The 20,471-nt window shown below is 37.9% G+C and overlaps 1 protein-coding gene across 8 annotated transcripts in view; it reads right to left on the minus strand.

The window, feature by feature from the left end:
• LPAR1 (lysophosphatidic acid receptor 1) overlaps positions 1-20,471 on the minus strand; it is a 170,951-nt gene that overhangs the window by 30,568 nt on the left and 119,912 nt on the right. The gene's annotated exons all lie outside the window — the stretch shown is intronic.

Below are 20,471 nucleotides of genomic sequence, written 5' to 3' on the forward strand. Positions count from 1 at the left end.
ATAGAAACATTCTCAGATGCAAGAAACAAAGATTGTGTTGCTAGCAGACCTTTTAAAAATTGCTAAAATAAGTTTTTTGAACAGAAAGAAAATGATGGAAGATGGAATCTTGGAGCATGAGGAAAGAAAATAACAAAAAAGCAAGCTGAAATATGGCTACATATGATAGATGATTCTCCTCATGAGTTTCATAAGACATATTAGATGACTGAAACAAACATTATAACACCATCTGATACTCAAGATAATAATATTTAAAAGAGGGAAAGGTAAAAGCGTTTCAATGAAAATAAGGCTCCCATGTGTCACTCCAAGTGGTAAAATGTTGATATCAGTAGACTGTGATAAGTCACATGTATATCGTAATGAGAGAGCAACCAAAAGGAAAATTATTCAGAGGTGTATTCAAAGACATAATAAATTGAGGTATAATGCCAAAAGTCCTCAGTATCTTTGAGATTCTGCATATTAAATGACTCAATATAAATAAAAGCATAAAGTTGTTCATGGCAAAGCCCTAGGCTATGAGCTACCTCATTCTGAGACAGAACTAGACTGGAGCATGTTTCTGACTCTTAACTAGGAATGTGGATCACCAGAAATTCCTGGACCTTAACTGCCACATCTTTGAAATAGGAGTGGCTGGAGAAGTAGGTCTGAAAGACAACCTGGACCACACCCAGTGATAATTCTATACATTATTACAGGTTTTAATTCTTCTCATCCATCCTGTGTTATCCCTTATGATTCAGATGTCTTTCAAAGTGCTCTGAAAACTGTAAGCAAGTTCACAATCCAAAGAGGATATTGTATGACACAATCCAATCTCTCACAAACCCCAAAGTAGAGAGGAGAGGAAGTGACAGAAGGAAGACACTTCAAGTGTAGCATAAACCCTCTGGAGCATGGACCATTTCCACTTAGAGGAATTATTCATTTCTTTCCCACCTCTGGTACCGAACACAAATAAGAAAAGCAGAGTTAACTATTTACTGTTGTTCATTCAGCATCCTCTTAGATCAGCTATAACAAATCCCTGAAACTAAAGGAACTATATGAAAATTGGCTGATGCCGATCATGGTCCACCAACTTAACATGCTCTCACTTCTTCCTCAGTTCACCATGCTAACCTATTCCAAGTCTGCATAAGTGGCAAGATAATTTGCCTTTAAGAAGTGCTAGGTCATATATGGATGGTTGGGTACACTGTACAATGACATGCATTTAAAACAAAATATGCCTTTGCTATTTTTTTTTTCAGAGTGTCACTCTGTTACCCAAGCTGGATTGCAGTGGCATGCTCTTGGCTCACTGCAACCTCTGTCACCCAGGTTGAAGCGATTCTCCTGCCTCACCTTCCCCCAGTAGCTGGGATTACAGGTGTGTGACACCACACCCAGATAATTTTTGTTTATTATTATTTTTAGTACAGACGGGGTTTCACCATGTTGGCCAGGCTGGTCTCAAACTCCAGACCTCAAATGATCCACTTGCCTTGGCCTCCCAAAGGGCTGGGATTATAGGCGTTAGCCACCGCGCCCAGCCTGCTATGTTTTATAAATAAGTATAAACACCTTAATTGCACCATTTACCGTAAAAGTTAAAAGGCTTCCATTTTCTTATCAGTAATATGTAAAGATTTAAAAGGCTCTAAACATTTCCTCAATGTCTTATGTTCTACGGAATTATTTTTCCTAGACAGATAGTGGTGAACCTACCTGGGCTAGAATATGCCAGTGTGTGCACTTGCTGGCTGAGTGTCCTGGCTCAATACCCTGAGGTTGTTTCTTTGTTTATGAAAAGGATATGGTAATACCTAATTTATAGCAGTGCTATAAGAACCAAATGAATTTCTGTATCTCAAACACTTGACATGTAATAAGCTTTCTACAGTAGCTATTATAATCCAGGAGCATGCTCTTTGTCAGAAACTTCACCATAGGTAGCAATGGATTTGGAAACAAAGTAAAACATTTCAAGAAATCAGATTAGTAAAGGTTATGGCACAAAAATACATCAAGTTCTATGGACAAGACAGATGTTACCTCTAAAGCCAAAATTCTCCCTGCTTATGTTAGGGACTTCTAAGATCCTTGGAACTCTAGAATCAACCATCTGACTACATTGCTGGTCCACTCTGTCTTCTGTTATATGTAGGATGATGTTAACCCTTCCTACCTTGGTGTAATGTGTTTCATTAAAAAAAGGAAAAAATCCGGCCGGGCGCCCTGGCTCACGCCTGTAATCCCAGCACTTTGGGAGGCCGAGGCGGGCGGATCACGAGGCCAGGAGATCGAGACCATCCTGGCTAACACTGTGAAACCCCGTCTCTACCAAAAATACAAAAAATTAGCCAGGCGTAGTGGTGGGCGCCTGTAGTCCCAGCTACTCGGGAGGCTGAGGCAGGAGAATGGCGTGAACCCGGGAGGCGGAGCTTACAGGGAGCGGAGATCGCGCCACTGCACTCCAGCCTGGGCGACAGAGCAAGACTCCGTCTCAAAAAAAAAAAAAAAAAAAAAAAAAGGACAAAATCCTACTTCTTAATTTGTATAATATAATATTCACACTGGTGATGTTTTTAAAAAACTTATTTCAAGTCGTGTGTTCTTTTCTTTGGGTGAAAACTTCTGATTACTTCTGATTAAAGACACATAATCATTAAGAGTATCATCTCCATAATTTTAGCCTGTGCTAGAAATGCAAGTTTATCTTTTCATTTTTAGTACCAACCAAACACATGCCAAAATGGTCACCTCCAAATATTATCTAATAAAAGTACATATTCTGATCATTGTGTAGTAGAACATTTTTTCATATTAAAATATTTTTCTTGGGTTTGACTCTGACACTTAGGAAAATAAAATGCTTCACAACAACAATACTATTATGGCTCATAATCAGTTATCAAAATACTTTTAAAACAGCTTATTTTCTTCTAGAATGAAACTTTTTAAATTAAAATGCTTTTCCACATAAAATGCATAAGTATATTCGGCAAATACAAAACATAACAAATACAAAACATAACAAATACATCACATAAAGTAAATGAACTATATATTTACTTGCAAAACCAAAGTTTCTATGGAGTGACACTGGATATACATGCTTTGAAGGCCAACTTAAGGATAAAGGAAGTTTCTAAAAATTATGATATAAAAATCCTTTATTGATGCAAAATGGATTCACATTAACATTTTAATTATGTAACTTAAAAAACTAGAATTAAGAACAAAACAACTTCTATGAATGTACATTTTCTGGTATTACATGCAGCTATCTGATTTCAAAAGTTGATATATATTCGAAAAATGTTAAAAATTACATTGATCATATCACTTTAACAAAAGGGAGAAAAGGATAATACTACCTCTGAGAAAGGACTAAATCTTATTTAAGAATTTGATGGCCCCGATGTCATAAACAATAAATATTCCTGATAATATTCTGTCCGGCAAAAAATCAAGAGAGGAAGAGAGAAGCTAAGATGAACAGAGATATATGGTGAACAACCTAGAATGACTCACTGGAGACTTGACGGGCCCTGAGCCACTGATGGTTCTAATACCCTTAGCTCTGTAAAAAGGCAAGGGGTAATCATTCTTGGTCTTTAATGGAACAGACTCGGGTGAAAGAAAGGGAATAGAGAATAAACTATAAGGATAAAGAACACACAACCACCTCAGCCAAAATAAACAGGTTACCTGTAAAGGGAGAATAATCAGACTGATCCCAGACTTTTCTATAACAATGTTAAAAATCAGGTTCCAGTAAAGCAACATCTATATGAGTTCACAGAAACTGTTTTGATTCATTAATTCTATATTCTCTCTTGACATTCACATGTCTGGACAACAGGAAAATCTTCTCAGATAAAGGATATGTGTTGTCTTTACATGGTGGGACTACAGGTTACTATTTTCTCTCTTTGATTCTTAATATTTCCCTATATATCTGTACTGATCATATGTTATCTTTACAGAAGAAAATAATTTTTATTAATAATAATGCAGAGATTAAAACAGAAAAAGCAGAAACTACAGAGAGCATAAGGATGGCTTACTATGCAAAGAACAGCAATTTGATTTACATCAGTTTAATTGTTCTAAAACTTTCACATCAAAAAAGAAAGACTTAACCTTTGACAAACACACACACACACACACACACACAGCTATTCTGATTTCAGGGAAAAGCTAAAATAGATTCATAAGAAAATTACACTACAGAAGATGGAGGCTAAGGCTTATATCCAACCCAAATAATTCTGCTTCTCATCAGTTGCTTCTTGTTTACTTGTTCTTCGGAAATAAATAATCAGTGTGTTTTTCTTTTCTTTTTTTTCCCTTATGCATATTTTAGGAACATTTTTCTATTTAAACTAGGAACTAATTATTAATTTTAAATATCTAAATGTTTATAAATAGTAAGCTATTTAAAAATATTTTACTTAAATTATTTTAAAATAACATTTGTTTAAATATTTTTATAATTCATTAATGCTTAATAAACTATTAATAAATTAATATGGATTATAATTAACTATATATTAATAAATTGATACTAATAAGTTATTGTCTAGATGCTATTTTATTAAAATTTAAATGTACTGAATTATAATTATTTTCATCATAAAGTATTAAAACAGGAAATTACTACTGAAATTAGTCTCTTGTCATATATTATATTCAAGAGAAATCCAAAGGGAAATATAAAGTGGAATAACCTTAAAGGAAAAAATACATTTTAGTAACTGCATTGAATGGAACATTCTGGTATTTCAGAGAGATTCATTAGTTAGTGAAGTTACCTAAGCACTATGAGGAAGTACCTTTTCTTCTGTGGACCAGTAATTCCCTGACACCAGTACGACTTCCTAAGGGGCCATGAAAATGCAAAGGGCCAGCTCTTGGAGTTGCCCTTGCTGGAAAGAACTATATTGAAGGGAAAGGGCCGGTGTGGCCAGCATCCTTTCAGAAGAACTGGTGTGGTCACATAGAGAAAAATGTTCAAGGAGTTTTATAGTTTCCATTTCAGAAGGGACAAGAGAACTACCAATCAGATGCCAGGGTAGTATTGAAACCAACCCCATTGTTCCACAGACTGTTCTTTTTGATAAACATAGAAATTGACCTTTTTTGTTTTAAAGCTTACTTGAAACTTATATTTATTTTATCTGAGTTCCTTTCTTAGGAAAGGACCTTCAGGCCTCTCAAAAAAGTATCAAAGAAGTGAAACTCACCAGATCACTGCACCAAATGCTACATCCCTCACTCATCATGATTGCTTCATTGCCCCTCCCTAGTTCCTGTTTCTTACACATTGTGACTTTTTTTCCCTTCTATATAAACCTCCAGTTTTAGTCAGTCAGGGAGATGCATTTGAGTCTGGCTCCCATCTCCTCAGCTGCAGCACCCAAGTAAAACCTTCTTCCTTGGCAATGCTTGGCATCTCAGTGATTGGCTTTCTGTGCAGCAGGCAGCAGGACCTAGACCAAACCCCTGGTGTTTCAGTAACAGTATAAGTTACGTGATCCTAGCACCTTCTTGTACAGGCACAGCTCATTTCACTGTGCTCATTACGTTTTTTAGAGATTGAAGGTTTGTGGCAGCCCCATATCACACAAGGATAGTGGCACCTCTTCTCCAGCAGCATGTGCTCACTTTGTGTCTGTGTCACATCTTGGTAATCCTCACAATATTTCAAACTTTTCATTATTATATCTGTTCTGGTGATCTGTGACAAGTGATCTTTTTGTTTTGCTTCATTTATTAAATAAAGTGTTTTATTTATGTATTTATTTATTTAGAGACAGGGCCTGGCTCTGTTGCCATGACTAGAGTGCAGTGGTGTGATCTCGGCTCACTGCGACCTCTGTTTCCTGGGCTCAAAAGTGATCCTCCCACCTCAGCCTCCCGAGTAGCTGGGACTAGCTGGGACTACAGGTGCCTGCCACCATGCTCGGCTAATTTTTTGCAATTTTTGGAGAGACAGGGTTTCATTGTGTTTCCCAGGCTGGTCTCAAACTCCTGAGCTCAAGTTATCCACCTGCCTCAGCCTCCCAAAATGCTGGAATTATAGGCATGAGCCACCACGCCCAACCCAAATGTTATTTTTAGAGCAGGTTAGTTTCACAACATAACTGACCAATAAGTACAGAGAGGAAATTCCACCTAGGATTTTCATAGCTGGAGAGGAAAAGTCAATGTCTGGCTTCTAAGCTTCAAAGGGTAGGCTGACTCTCTTGTTAGGGGATAATGTGGTGTGTCTTTAAGCAGAAGCCAGTGCTCATTTACCATTCCAAAAATCCTACAGCCCTTAAAAATTATACTAAAGCTACTCGCCTATAGTCTATAAATGGAACAACAAAGCTTGGATAACACATCTGTTTATATCATGGCTTACTGAATATTTTAAGTCCATTGTTGAGACCTGCTAAGAAACAAAGATTCCTTTCAAAATATTACTGCTCGCTGACAATGTACCTAGTCACCTAAGAGCTCTGATGGACATGTACAGGGATATTAATGTTGTATTCATGACTGCTAACCCAATATCCATTCTGCAGCCCATGGATCAAGGATTAATTCTGACTTTCAAGTCTTATTTAGTAAGTACATTTTGTAAAGCTAGAGATGCCATAGATAGTGATTTCTCTGATGGATCTTGGCAAAGTTAGTTGAAAACTTCCTGGAAAGAATTCACCATTCTAGATGCCATTAAGAACATCCATGATTCATAAGAGGAAGCCAAAATATCAACATTAATAGGAGGTTATAAGAAGTTGATTCCAATCCTCATTGATGACTTTGAGGAGTTCAAGACTTCAGTGGAGGAAGTTACTACAGATTTGGGAGAAAGAGCAAGAGGAACTAGAGTTAGAAGTGGCCCCTGAAGATGTGGCTAAATTGTTACAATCTCATGATAAAACTTTAATGGATGAAGAGTTGCTTCTTATGGAGGAGCAAAGAAAGTGGTCTCTGGAGATAGAATATATCCTGGTTGTCACTGTTGAAATGACAACAAAGGATTGAAAATACTCCATTAACTTAGTTGATAAAGCAGCACTAGGGTTTGAGAGGATTGACTCAGATTTTGACAGAAGTTTTACTGTGGGTAAAATGCTGTCAAAAAGTATCACATGCTACTGAGAAATCTTTTATGAAAGGAAGACTCAATCAATGTGGCAAACTTCATTACTGTCTCATTTTAAGAAATTGCCACAGTCACCCCACCCTTCAGCAACCACTACTCTCATCAGTCAGCAACCATCAACATCAAGGCCAGACCTTCCACCAGCAAAAAGATCATGACCTATGCAGGGCATGGTGGTGTACGCCTATAATCCCAGCACTCTGAGAGGCCAAGGCAGATGGATTGCTTGGGCCCAGGAGTTTGAGACAAGTCTGGGTAACATAGCAAGATGTCATTTCTACCCAAAATACAAAAGTTAGCCAGGCGTGGCGGTGCACACCTGTGGCCCAGTTACTACTTGGGAGGCTGAGGTGGGAGGATTGCTTCAGCCTGGGAAGCAGAGGCTGCAATGCACCAAGATTGTGCCACTGCACTCCAGCCTGGGTGACAGAGAAGATCCTATCTAAAAAAAAAAAAAAAAAAAAAAAAAAGTGGAGGATTTGAAAAATTAAGAAACAACTTAAGATACTTTTTTTTAATTTAAGTAAAAGAAAAAATATTTTCAAAAGATTATGACTTAAGACTCACATGATAGTTAGCATTTTTAAAGAAATAAGCTGTTTTTAAATTAAGGTATGTACTTTTCTTTAGACATACTACTATTGCACACTTAACAGACTATAGTATATTACAAACATAACTATCATATGAACCAGGAAACCAAAAAATGTGTGTGACTCACTTTATTGCAGTATTTGCTCTATTGCAGTGGTCTGGAACCAAATCTGCAATATCTCCAAGGTATGCCTGTATCTTTCCCACTTGCCTATTTCCCAATTGAGATCAGAATTAACACTTGTAATACAGAAAAGGGCTGGGTGATTGTTTTAAGGGCCAGCTGGAAAGCAGAAAGGCTAGGGAGACAGTATCTCAGTCTGAAGAAAACCTAAAAGGCAGAAACCCTTGGGTGATAGGAAGTGAAGGTAGGTAGACAGAAGAATAAACATCTGGGTTACTGAGGGCTGTGGGAGGGAGAAAGGAAAGCACAGTATCAATGCAGAAACCATGTGACTACATCACAGCTTTTAAATACTTAATAATAGAAAATGGAAAGAAAAACTACTTCTTTCTAAACACACCCTACTTCTGACCACCCATGAAGCCAGAACTCTTTGCTGTGACCCTCTCCATCATCAAGGTGACTAGAACTTCACATTACAGAATTGTGCAGCTTGTGAGCTTGAACATTGCCAGGAATCTCCACCCCTTAGAGACAATTCTGATTTCTTTACAAATGCAAATATTTGATCTCTGACCCAGGGATAGAATACAAAACTTTAAAACTCTTATCTTTTCAAGACAGTTTTAAAAAAAGAATTATTAGGGGGCAAAGATCTTCTGGCTGACTACAGAGTTTCCTCGTTTTTTTTTCTTCTAAAAGCAAAAAGAGAAGAGGAAACACCAAATGAGCTTCTCCTTTCACAATAAAACCCGTTTTCAGACATTCCTCATTCTGGGAACATTGAGGTTTTATTAATGGAAATAGTATTTGGATACTCAGGCTTTCATCAACCATAGAAGCTGGCATAGTCTAAATTTGAACCAACTATTGAAATACAGCCATCAGTTTCTTGCTGGAGACAGTGTCTCCATATCACAGTTTTTTCATTACTTAAACAGGAGAAGGGCTAGAGATTCCATTCTAAATGTCACCAGGACACTCTGTTCTTCCTTCTTCACCCACCAGATGAGAAGGGTTCCTTTCAGTTCAAAGGATGCTAATCTTGCCTCTCTTGGGACTGTCCCAAATAATAAATGGGCTGACCTTAGCTAAACAGAGCAACTGGTCAAACCTGGGAAGATCAGATTTTCTGCCTCAGAAAGTACTGTCACAGGAACAAGGTTAGGAGGTTAATAGGCGTTAAGCCAGTTACTCTTTAGCACATCCTATGAAGTGGTGTCATGTGTGCTATTTGTGCTGTTTCCCAGAGCGGAACTTAAACTTGAAAGTAATTGACTTGTCAAGCTCCATTCAAACTGAAGTCTGTATTCAAATCCAGATCTTTCATTATATTCCCTGACCTAGAAAACCATCTGGGACATAATAGGTGCCATCTATCTAGGAATCTAGCTATGTATCTATGTAGATAATTCTTGTTTATATATATCAGATAGGTGTTGAACTGTCCGACTCCAAAAGCATTTTTCTGCCAGACCACGCTGCATAGAAAGTACAGACTTTTAGAGCACCTGTTAGATTAAGTACAGGTTTCCAATAGGTAGTATTTACCACTACTACAAGTCAGCCAAATCAGAAAGGTTCATTATCCTAAAAGAAATTAAAATAAGTGCCAACTTGTCATAATATACATACACACAATTTGTTTCTAAAAGTCTCTAAATGAAAGTTTTGCAAAAGTATTGATGAAAGGTATTTATACATATATATATGTATATGTACACACACGTATCAAGTTCATTTCAATAAGTATATATATCCATTTTTAGCTTCAGATATTACAAAACTATGTAATAATCAGAGTAGATCAGCAGATAAGCCTAATCAAGTATTTCCAGAAACAAAAAGCACATTCTGAATGGAACAAAGCAAGTGAAGTGGAGTTATGGAAAATAAGACTAAAGGACAGGCTGCAATGTGATTTTGGAAGGATGAGAACATTAGGGTAAGAGATTTCTGCTTTCCTTCTTAGGCAGTGGGGATCCATTTAAATTGTTGAGTAGGAAGATCAAAGTGACTATTTTGTAGAATGTAGATGAAAGGTTACATGCTCAAAGAGGAGAGAACGTCTAAGAAGCTCAATTGGGTACCTGCTATATTTTTCCACAAGAAGGCTGGTTATTACCAGACTGTATGAACAAGACACGTCCAAGCTTGACAAGCATCACTGACTTATTTTTGGCAGGCGATTTGGGACAAAAAGAAGTTCCCTCATTGCTTTTTTTCTTTGGTTCCTGTCCACAAAGGATGCCAGCATCTCAAAAGACAACTCTTCCCAGGAACAAGCAAGCTCCACACCCAAGACCTTACAAACTCCTTTGCCTGATTCTAATCCTGTTTCCCTTCGTCTTATGTCACTGTCTCCCTAACTTTTAAACCATTTTATCGTTGTGTACACAAATGCCTTTGTGTTAGTCTGTTTTCATATCGCTGATAAAGACATAACTGAGACTGGATAATTTATAAAGAAAAAGAGGTTTAATGAACTCACAGTTCCACATGGCTGGGGAGGCCTCACAATCATGGTGGAAGGCAAAAGGTACATCTCACATGGCGGCAAGCAAGAGGGAGAATGAGAGCCAAGAGAAAGGGATTTCCCCTTATAAAACCGTCAGGTCTCATGAGACTTATTCACTACCACCAGAACAGCACGGGAAAGACCCATCCCCATGATTCAATTATCTCCCACCAGGTCCCTCCCACAACACATGGGAATTATAGGAGCTACAATTCAAGAAGAGATTTGGGTGGAGACCCAGCCAAACTATATCAGTCTTTAATAAATGTGTTTCTACAAAATTTCTAGAACAATTCTGGTTGTGAGAATAATTCTTGGTTTCCTTCTTTCCCAGGCTGACAGTCTTATCGAGAGAGGCAGAATGCTGATACTGACATGTAAGATGCCTAGTACAGTATGCAGAGACAGGCTTCTTTTTATCTCTTTTCACTTCCTTCCTCCATTAAAGACTCAAGGAAAAAAAAAAAAAAAAGCTTGTTTTATTTTGCTTGCTGAGATGATACTTCTGTTTTACTTTTCATCCTTCAAAATTAATGTTTTAGCTCTCGAGCTAAGTCAAATGCTAATCTCATCCTCAAAAATGAAACCTATCCTTAGTTTTAGCCACTTAGCTTGAAAGAAACTTGAATAAAACAGATTTCACAAATTAAAAAAAAAGAATTTAATGATCAGAATGATAGTGAGAGCCCCTTTGTGCAAGCTGAATGCAAACACAGTCAAGGAGGTCTCTCATTTAAGATGCAGACATTGTCCTTAAGGATAATTTCTATGGTTTTTAAACTTCCCATATAATTGTATCCTCTAAAGTGTGCTTTTGATTCATAGTTTTTCTTTATCTTCTTTCGTTTTAAAAAACAGTAATATTTATTGCTATTTTATGATCACGAGAATAAAAAGTATGCATTATAGACTATTTGAAAATGAATATACAACAGGCTGGGTGTGGTAGCTCACGCCTGTAATCCCAGCACTTTGGGAAGCTGGGGCAGGCAGATCATTGGAGGTCAAGAGTTGGAGACCAGCCTGACCAACATATTGAAACCTCATCTCTACTAAAAATACAAAACTTAGCCAGTGGTGGTGGTATGTGCCTGTAATCCCAGCTACTTGGGAGGCTGAGGCAGCAGCAGCAGAAGAATCGCTTGAACGCAGGAGGTGGAGGCTGTAGTGAGCCGAGATCATGCCACTGCACTCCAGCCTGGGAGACAGAGTGAGACTCTGTCTCTCCAAAAAAAAAAAAAAAAAAAAGAATATACAACAAAAAAGTATCTATAATTCCATCTCCAGGATCCAAAATCCAATCTGTGAACATATGATACAAAATATGTACATGTGTATATACACACATACATATGTCCACATGTGTATGTACACATATAACCACAATCATATATTTGTACATACTCATTTTTCTTAGAATAAATTTCTGGAATTATTAAGATGTAAATGGATATGAATGGTTTAAATTCCTTAGAGGTAGATTTTAGCTATTTTTCCATATGTTATCATCAAAAACGAAACACTGACTACCCTAAGAAAGAAGAAAAATTGAACAAGTGTGCCTTATTTTTCTCTCTTGCTTACTTCTGAGTGTCTTACTTCTTACTTCTGTCTGTCAATATAATAATAAGTTATCAAATTATCAATTTGAAAATCGTGGTAATAACATGAATGACTAAAATCAAACAAACAGGTAAGTATAGAGTGATATAACCTTATGGTAAAATGTTAGACAGATGTTAAATTTAAAGGATAAAGGAACCTTGAGTATAATATCAATTATATAACACTACTATATACATTTAAATGCATGTATACACACATATAAGCATGCAATAGCCATTATCTACTGAGGCCTGTCATATAATTGGCACTGTGCTAATAAGCTTACTGAATATACTTTCTCAGGTAGTTCTCGGCAATAACCTCATGAGATAGGACTGTCTGTATTTTACAAATGAAGAAATTGAGGTTCAAAGAGGTCATGAAACTTCTCTGGGCAATACAGCTAGGAATCACGGGGCTGGGATCTTACTCTGGATCTGGATACCTCCAGAGGCCTTTGCTCCTAGCCACTATGCTATATTGGCACAAGAAAAGATACACTGGATGGAAGTATGTCAAAATGGTAGTCAAGTTCAGACTCAATTTTGTATCCTTATTTAAATGATTCCGTATACTATAAAACACTGATATAGGATACGATTTACTTTTATAATCAGAAATAAATTAATGAATAATAAATATTGCATGCAGGCTTTGTGACTCAGACCCAGGTGGCCTGGATCACTCAGACCCTCCGTAGGAAGGCCATTATTTTTTATTATTATTATTATTATTATTATACTTTAAGTTCTAGGGTATATGTGCATAACGTGCAGGTTTGTTACATATGTATACTTGTGCCATGTTGGTGTGCTGCACCCATCAACTCGTCAGCACCCATCAACTCGTCATTTACATCAGGTATAACTCCCAATGCAATCCCTCCCCCCCTCCCCCCTCCCCATGATAGGCCCTGGTGTGTGATGTTCCCCTTCCCGAGTCCAAGTGATCTCATTGTTCACCTATGAGTGAGAACATGCGGTGTTTGGTTTTCTGTTCTTTCGATAGTTTGCTGAGAATGATGGTTTCCAGCTGCATCCATGTCCCTACAAAGGACACAAACTCATCCTTTTTTATGGCTGCATAGTATTCCATGGTGTATATGTGCCACATTTTCCTAATCTAGTCTGTCACTGATGGACATTTGGGTTGATTCCAAGTCTTTGCTATTGTGAATAGTGCCGCAATGAACATACGTGTGTATGTGTCTTTATAGCAGCATGATTTATAGTCCTTTGGGTATATACCCAGTAATGGGATGGCTGGGTCATATGGTACTTCTAGTTCTAGATCCTTGAGGAATCGACCCTTGGGTTGGCCGTGATTTTTTTTTTTCCTCTTCTTTTCTTGTAGCTAATGTGGAACAGTCTCCTAATGAGGCAGACGTCTTTTTAAATTCCTACAGTTTTCTCTAGAGAATGCTAATTACTCCCAAACCACTCCCTAAAAAAAACTCCACTGACTTTAACTGGAAATTATTAAAAAGGTATATCCAGATGTTAGCAATAAAGATAATGTTTTTTAAACTTGGAAAAAATAACTGTAACAATATGCATGGAGAACTATATAATTCATTCTTTTGGATAGGCCAAAACAACGTCTTTTCTTTTTCTTTTTCTTTTAACACTGTTGAGGGCAGATACAGTAGAATAACTAGTGTTGAATGTGTACATTGTCAATATTGTAACAACTTTGTAGTTGGAAGATAAAATAACTTCTTTTCAAATATAAGCTAAGATACAAAAAACAAAACTTCAAAATGTTCTTGGCCAGATGCAGTGACTCACGCCTGTAATCCCAGCACTTTGGGAAGCCGAGGCAGGTGGATCACCTGAGGTCAGGAGTTCGAGACCAGTCTGGCTAACAAAGTGCAACCCCGTCTCTACTAAAAATACCAAATACAAAAAAAAAAAAATTAAAAAAAAATTAGCCAGGCATAGTGGTGCATGCCTGTAATCCCAGCTACTTGGGAGGCTGAGGCAGGAGAATTGCTTGAATCTGGGAGTTGGAGGCTGCAGTAAGATGAGATTGTGCCATTGCACTCTAACCTGGGCAACAAGAGTGAAATTCCATCTCAAAAATAATAATAATAAAAAAGTTCTTAAGCTTTTCGGGGGCAGGGCAATAAGTTTTTAATAAGACTAAGAAACACTGTGCTAAACCTGATTCTTGAGGGAGCCAACCAAATATATTAGAAAGCCACATGACTGGGCTGTATCTTTTAAGCCCCAAAGAATTGCTTTCATTGAACTGCACTTTGGTTACAGACCACCAGCCTTCACTGAGAAATGATATGACATGACTTTATAGGCCATGGCACTAAATGCGCTATAAAGAATGTAGAGCTCTCCAGAACATCACATCATAGCTGATGCATCCATCACAGAGCAACACCCACATGAGAAATGTCTCTTTGGACTCAGTACTTAGAAGGATTATTTCTCCTGATTTTACTTTATGGCCACCAAATCACGAATCTTATTGTGTTTTACATCTTCATTAACTGCTGGAAAGTATGTCTTTACCTGACTCCACGTCAGTTTCTTAGATTTCTTTTTCCCTTTCCCTCCTTTTTCTTATTTTAAACTCAACTTTGTCCTCTGAACTGAATGCATCTTTTTAAGCTGTCTTAGATACTTTTCTTTTGAGACTGGGTCTCGCTCTGCCACCCAGGCTGTAGTACAGTGGTACGATCATGGCTCACTGTAGCCTCCACCTACAGGGCTCATGCTATCCTTCCAAGTAGCTGGGACAAGACACTACGCCTGACTAACTTTTGTATTTTTTTTTTTTTTTTTTTTTTTTTTTTGTAGAGATGGGGTTTTTCCATGTCATCAGGCTGGTCTCGAACTCCTGAGCTCAAGCAATCCATATCCACTTTGGCCTCCCAAAGTGCTGGAATTATGGGTGTGAGCCGCTGCACCCAGTCAAATTCTTTTTTTAATAAAAGATTAAGTATAAATAAACAGACACATACTCTGTCCACTTTTGTAAGACTGTTTATGCAATACTGCTATTGTACATAAACACCACCCAACATGAATGAAACCAGCATATTTCCTACACTAAAAAGAAAATAAATTTTCATTTATATTTTAACAGTGAGATTGAAACAATCTAAGGTCTCTCAGCCACAGGTCATTCAGCAGACACTCAGGTTACAACCTGAACCCAACAGAGCAGCTGGCTTATCTATGGGGTCATGATTACATCGTGATTATGTGTTTCCATGCCACTATGTTCAGGAAGTAAGTGGTCTGGGTATAAGATTTCTAGCCATCCTTGAGGAGAGTGGACAGAAGGGACCATCAGGTTAGAGATGCAGCATTTCAAAAACAAACAGAAAGGATGAAGGAAGTGGAAGTGAAGGAATAGGTAAAGAGATATGAGACTCAGAAAAGAGTAATGTCTGTGGCCAAAATTACAGAAAAATTCAAAAAGGAAGTACTAGATGATACATTCTTTAACAGATGACTAATATTCCTGGCACAAACTTTTTAAAAACTAAGCATACATTTAAATACATAACATTCCATCCTTTAGTCTTCAACCTAACAACATCAATTCCTTTAAAACAGCATTTTTGAAAAGCTGATTTTTTTTTTCCATCTGTACTCAAAAGGGTACATCTATGGTGGACACACCCTAAGATGTTCCAAAATGAGTCACACTCTTGTGTAGTTCCCCCTCCCCTGGTATGTGAGCAGAACCTGTAACTTGCTTCTAACCACAGAATATGACAACGGTTATAGGATGCCACTCCCTTGATTAGGTTCTGTTAAATAGCAAAAGTGAAGGGGTTTTGCAGATGTAATTAAATTGACAATAAATTGCTCAAAAGGGAGATTATCCTGGGTCAGTTGGACTTACTTAAGTGAGCTCTCACAGAGGCCAGAGACTGGAAGAAGTACAGATTTCTCTCTCTCTCTCTCCCTCCCTCTCTCCCTCTGCCCACCCCCTGCCCCCACCCATTGCTGGCCTTGAAGACACAAGTTGCCATGAATTCTACAGCCACAAGGAAATGAATTCTACTAGCAACCTAAGGAACTTGGAAGCAGATCCTTCCCTAGTTGAGCCTCCACATGAGAATGCAACCCAACTGGCATGCAGACTTCAGCTTGTGAGACCCTGAGCACAGAACCCAGCTAAGCATGCCTGGACTTCTAACCTACAGAGACTGAGAGATAATTCATGGGTGTGTTTTAAACCACTAAGTTTGTGACAATTTGTGATATAGCATAGAAAATGAATACAACATCTAAAGACAGAGACAATTTGCTTGGAAATTGCCTTTTAATCAACTAAACAGGAAAAAGAATGTAATGGAAACTTCAGACTCCTCTCTTAACTTCTCACATCACTTAGCCAAGTTCTCCCACATTAGATGTTCCAGATACTTAAACTAAAGCAGCTGTCACCATATCCAAAATGCTTCGCTGGAGAACCATCACATGATACCATTGTGGGGGTTTCAATGCTTGCTTGCCCAAGGAAATCTGCCTCCAATAAACCAGGAAATGTTTAACCCAGACAGCCTGTAACTTCCACAATTTTCTAATCAGCCACCAGAGAGTCCTCTTTAGAGCGTCATAATGACTCAGCACACACACATCAATGCCTTCAACCCCAAAGCTGCATATCTATGTATATAGTTGTTCTCCCTTCACCTACTTGGGCATGAAAATCACCAAATGAGCACAGAATCAGCAAAGGCTGTATAGGCCTCAAAGGAGGAGGCAACGTTTCATTTCCATTTTAGCACTGAGATCAAAACACAGCCAAAGGCCAGGCTATTCAGCTGAGACTTGATTCCATAATAGCATGTTCTCTCTACTCTGCACAAAATTATACCCTGATTATGTATTTCCATGCCACTGTGCCCAGAAGGTGGTTAGGCAGCAACAGCTCTAGCATGGGTGGAAAGGTTAGGCATCTGAATATTTAGAAAAGTAGAGAATGGGGGGAAGGGAAAGTTTGTCTCTTTTTCTGAAGCATTTTTCTGTCAACTGGAAATCAAACTTACCAATGCTTACATTATACTTTTCTGAGTGAGGAACATAATGCTTTGGATGCATAGTTTAAGTAAGGTCTACAAGCAATTTATCTTTTGAAATTATTTCTAATGAGAAAGAATTGGCAATTTTTTCAAGTGTTGTGTGATTTTTATGCACTAAGTAAAACCATTATAATACTTATATATACTAGACAAAGCAGAAATAGCAAATTTTCATTGTTTAAAAACAAATCACAGAATAACAATCTTCTTTTCCTTTTTCTTCTTTCCTTCCTCTTTTGTTTTTAACTTTTGAAATACTAAAGGCAGCAAAATAACAAGTAATAAGCGCCAGCATTGAAACTACAAGTCCTAGGTTAGGGTATGAGGTCCAGCAAATACTGAATTCCTTCAGCAATTCACATCATCTCTCTGAATCTGTTTTATCATCTTTAAAATGGGTTAAACACTATCTGCACTATCATACCTATAATTTCATAAAAATCATCACAGATCATATGTCTACCAAGATATTGTAGAATAAACCAAATGTGGCCAGGCACAGTGACCCATGCCTGTATTCTCAGCACTCTGGGAGACTGAGGTGGGAGGAATGCTTGAGGCCAGGAGTCCCAGTCCAGCCTGGGAAACACAATGAGAACCCATCTCAACAACAATAAAACTTTTTTTTAGTTAGGCAGATGTGGTGGCACTTGCCTAGAGTCCTAGCTGCACAGGAGACTAAAGTGGGAGAATCCCTTGAGCCCAGGAGTTTGAGGCTGCAGTGAGCTGTGATCGCTACTGCACTCCAGCCTGTGTGACAGAGCAAAACCCTGTTTCAAAAAACAAAAATAAAAACAAAACAAAAACAGACAGGCTGAGGTGTGAGGATGGCTTGAGCCCCGAAGGCTGAGGCTACAGTGAGCTTTGATCTAGTCACTGTACTTCAGTATGGGTGACAGAGCAAGACCTTATCTCAATTTAATTAAAAAAAATTATATGAATGTATTTTTCATTTCAATATTTATGTTTCCTTTCATGAACTGACAAACTAAACTTTAAAAGCCAGTAGTTTATTACTCTGTTCCTACAAAAATTAAAATAGTTAAAAGTAAATTACAAAGTTACTGTCAGAAAAATACATATAGTAACAGTTAACATTTAATAAATGTCAGACATTGACTAAGGGGCATCACATAACTTCTCATTTGATTCTCACATGAAGGAAACCAATTATCTCTATTTTACAGATAGGGAATCTGAAGTTTCAGGAAGTTAAAGAGTAAGTGGTACACCTGTAATAAAAAAAGTTAAGCAGATTAATCGAGAGTCCACAATTAACCACTCAACTGTTTCAAATACATTTTCTGGGTTGATACTCCAAGAAAAGGAGCGATGAGATGTGGTCTCGGCATACAGGTGGTCTTTGTTGTTGTAAAGTAGAGAGTGTTCCTAGTGAGCTAGGAGACCTGATGTGGAGGACAAGCCCACCCACACTGCAGGAAGACCGCCACAGACAGAATCTAATGGCCAGCCACATGAAAGGCATGCCATTAGGGCAGGTTATGATGGACATAATGCTCCCTGGAGTTGTGAACTGAAGGAGTCCTGTAGAATTTAGAACACATTGATTGACCTACAGCCAGCTACCAAACCACATCAGAGCCTACCGGTCTGCATCTAGGTCTGCAAAGGTCCGGAGGCTACAGAGACTGCTGCTGCTTGATGGTGACTATGCAGAGAGCAGATGAGCAATGAAGAAAGTAACCAAAGAGCTGGAACCAAGACATAAAAGCAGGAACTGAGGAAGAAGAAGAGTCAATGAGACAAAAAAAAATGAAGTAAAGCCAGAAACCAGAAATACAGTAGGGCTCTGGTTCCCAAACTGTGCCCCAAGGCACCTTGGGGTGCCACAGTGAATTCAGAGCAATACTACTAGATATTTTTAATTTGAGGGCAACTAACACTCGACATCTATCAGACACCCTCTGAACTACTAGCATGAAGTAGTTCAGCGCTTCAACATTAGATGGCATTACATTCCTTTCAATGACATCATGTCCTTGCAATATGATATCTGCTATAATAAAAATGAAGTGTAAACATAAAACTCAATGTGGAACAGAAAATGAAGATGGTGTTTTCCAATCTGAATTCAAGTTTTGAGAAGTTGTGCAGTGCCCAACAGGTGCATACATACCTTGGTAAATATGAAGAATTAGATAAAAATAATTTTTTCTTTCAATTTTTATGGTTTTGTTTTACAAAATGGCTACTAATTTATTAGGACCTATATACATATTAAGTTGAATTAACCAATTAAGTTGAATATACTTATTAAGTTGATTTAATAAACGAAACTGTTAGGTATTTCTTTTAGCTTTGGAGCACTGTAAAAAAACTGAGATAGTATGAGCACTGAACTGAGAAGTTGTGGGAACATTACTTAGGGATTAAAGTTGTCTAGGGAAGATAGAAAAGTAAAGGATCTCAGCAGTGAGTTGCATATCTCTTTTCAAGGCCTTTCTATTATTATTATTATGCTTTAAGTTCTGGGGTACATGTACAGAACGTGCAGGTTTGTTACATAGGTATACACGTGCCATGGTGGTTTGCTGTACCCATCAATCCATCATCTACATTAGGTATTTCTCCTAATGCTATCCCTCCCCCAGCCCCCAACCGCCGACAGGCCCCGGTGTGTGGTATTCTCCTCCCTGTGTCCATGCTTTGACACGGCAATACCACTCAATACAAAGGAGACTTGCCCCACTGAGTCCCAGAAGCATCATGGGTCCTGACCCTTGTAGTCTGGTCCTGCTCAAGGCATAATAAAGATCTGCCACAATGAGAGGATTAATTCAGGGACTTTAGATTTCAGCAAGGCAATATGATAATCTGATGAAAACAAGTTATGTATCATGTATTTTATAATAGTACCTGCTAAGTACTTATATACTTGGCATCTTATACAGACGGTCCCTGACTTACAATGGTTTGATTTAGGATTTTTTGACTTTACGACAGTGTGAAAGTGATACAAGCATTCCTTAGAAACTGTACTTTGTGTACCTATACAACCATTCTGTTTTTCACTTTCATTTCAGTATTCAATAAATCGATGAGATTTATTTAATGCTTTATTGTACAACAGGCTTTGTGTTAGATTATTTAGCCCAACTGTAGACTAATGTAAGTGTTCTGAGCATGTTTAACGTAGGCTAGGCTAAGCTATGATGTTCCAAGGTTATATGTATTAAATGCATTTTTGACTTACAATATTTTCAATTTATGATGGGTTTATGGAGATGTAACCCCACTCACTGTTAAGTCCGGAAACATTTGTGTAATAATCTTACTTAACCTTTTGAGGTTTTACTGTTTCTGCTGTGTCTCTCATTTAACAGACAAGGAAACTGGAGCTTGCAGCAATTGGATACATTGCTCAAGTGGATTCTGCTGGTATGCAGTAGTGTCAGGA

Source organism: Papio anubis, chromosome 13, assembly GCF_008728515.1.
Source record: "Papio anubis isolate 15944 chromosome 13, Panubis1.0, whole genome shotgun sequence".
NCBI classification, from domain to species: Eukaryota; Metazoa; Chordata; class Mammalia; order Primates; family Cercopithecidae; genus Papio; species Papio anubis.